The sequence below is a fragment of the Arachis hypogaea genome, chromosome 5, assembly GCF_003086295.3.
Source record: "Arachis hypogaea cultivar Tifrunner chromosome 5, arahy.Tifrunner.gnm2.J5K5, whole genome shotgun sequence".
NCBI lineage: Eukaryota > Viridiplantae > Streptophyta > Magnoliopsida > Fabales > Fabaceae > Arachis > Arachis hypogaea.
Genome location: NC_092040.1, coordinates 80,367,179 through 80,369,130, shown reverse-complemented (window position 1 = coordinate 80,369,130; position 1,952 = coordinate 80,367,179). Strand labels below are relative to the sequence as shown.

Genomic DNA, 1,952 nt, shown 5'->3' with positions numbered 1-1,952 from the left:
GTCTTACCAATTCATACAATAAATTTCATAAGATTCATTCATACTCATTCATGTATGTATTCTTTAAATTATTTGCATGAATTTGGCTAGAATCAACATGTTCCTTGGTGTTCTCATGCATGAAGATAAAACTCATAAAAAGACTTGTTTATTTAGAGAAAATGAGTGAGATTAAGCTAAAACCAACTAAACTAACTAGCTAATATAACAAATATGCAATTGCATCACCTCCCAATTCTCATTACCAAATAACTTGTCATTTAGCTTCATGATTGCTCCAAGGTACTTAGCAACTTGCTCTTTAGTGACATCTTCGTCCTCTTCAGAGGAAGAATACTCATCAGAGCTCATGAATGGAAGAAGTAAACCCAATGGAATCTCTATGGTCTCAGTGTGAGCCTCAGATTCCCATGATTCCTCATTAGGGAACTCATTGGAGCCAGTGGACGTCCATTGAGGCCTTCCTCAGTGGCGCTCACTGCCTCTTTCTCCTCTCCAAGTTCGGCCATGTTGATGGCCTTGCACTCTCCTTTTGAATTCTCTTCTGTATTGCTTGGAAGAGTACTAGGAGAGAGTTCAGTAACTTTCTTACTTAGCTAACCCACTTGTGCCTCCAAGTTTCTAATAGAGGATCTTGTTTCAGTCATAAAACTTTGAGTGGTTTTGAATAGATCAGAGACCATGGTTGCTAAGTCAGAGTGGCTCTGCTTAGAATTCTCTGTCTGTTGCTGAGAAGATGATGAAAAATCTTGCTATTGCTAAACCTGTTTCTTCCACCATTATTATTGTTAAAACCTTATTGAGGTCTCTATTGATCCTTCCATGAGAGATTTGGATGATTTCTCCATGCAGGATTATAAGTGTTTCCATAGGGTTCTCCCATGTAATTCACCTCTTCCATTGATGGGTTCTCAAGATCATAAGCTTCTTCTTCAGATGAAACGTCCTTAGTACTGCCTGGTGCAGCTTGCATTCCAGACAAACTTTGAGAAATCATATTAACTTGCTGAGTCAATATTTTGTTCTGAGCCAATATGGCATTCAGGGTATCAATCTCAAGAACTCCTTTCTTTTGATTCGTCCCATTGTTCACAGGATCCCTTTCAGAAGTGTACATGAATTGGTTATTCGCAACAATTTCAATGAGTTCTTGAGCTTTTGCAGGCGTCTTCTTCAGATGAAGAGATCCTCCAGCAGAGCTGTCCAATTACATCTTGGACAGTTCAGACAGACCATCATAGAAGATACCTATGATGCTCCATTCAAAAAGTATGTCAAAAGGACACTTTCTGATCAATTGTTTGTATCTTTCCCAAGCTTCATAGAGGGATTCACCTTCCTTCTGTCTAAAGGTTTGGACTTCCACTCTAAGCTTACTCAATTTTTGAGGTGGAAAGAACTTTGCCAAGAAGGCATTGACTAGCTTTTCCCAAGAGTTCAGGCTTCCTTTGGGTTGTGAGTCTAACCATATCCTAGCTCTATCTCTTACAGCAAAAGGGAATAGCATAAGTCTGTAGACCTCAGGGTCAACCCCATTGGTCTTGACAGTGTCACAGATTTGAAAGAATTCAGCTAAAAACTGATGAGGATCTTCCAATGGAAGTCCATGGAACTTGCAATTCTGTTGCATTAGAGAAACTAATTGAGGCTTAAGCTCAAAGTTGTTTGCTCCAATGGCAGGGATAGAGATGCTTCTCCCATAGAAGTCGGGAGTAGGTGCAGTAAAGTCACCTAGCACCTTCCTTGCATTGTTGGCATTGTTGTTGTTTTCGGCTGCCATGTCTTCTTCTAGTTTGAAGATTTCTGTTAGGTCCTCTACAGAGAGTAGTGCTCTAGCTTCTCTTAGCTTTCGCTTCAAGGTCCTTTCAGGTTCAGGGTCAGACTCAACAAGAATGTTTTTGTCTTTGCTCCTGCTCATATGAAAGAGAAGAGTACAAGAAAATATGGAATCC

The 1,952-nt window shown here is 40.0% G+C and overlaps 1 non-coding gene across 1 annotated transcript; it reads left to right on the top strand.

The window, feature by feature from the left end:
- The first annotated feature begins 1,271 nt into the window (after nt 1-1,271).
- LOC112805092 (small nucleolar RNA R71) lies at nt 1,272-1,375 on the top strand. Its single transcript, XR_003203702.1, has one exon. It is a non-coding gene; the product is annotated as a small nucleolar RNA R71 (small nucleolar RNA).
- The last annotated feature ends 577 nt before the right edge of the window (nt 1,376-1,952 follow it).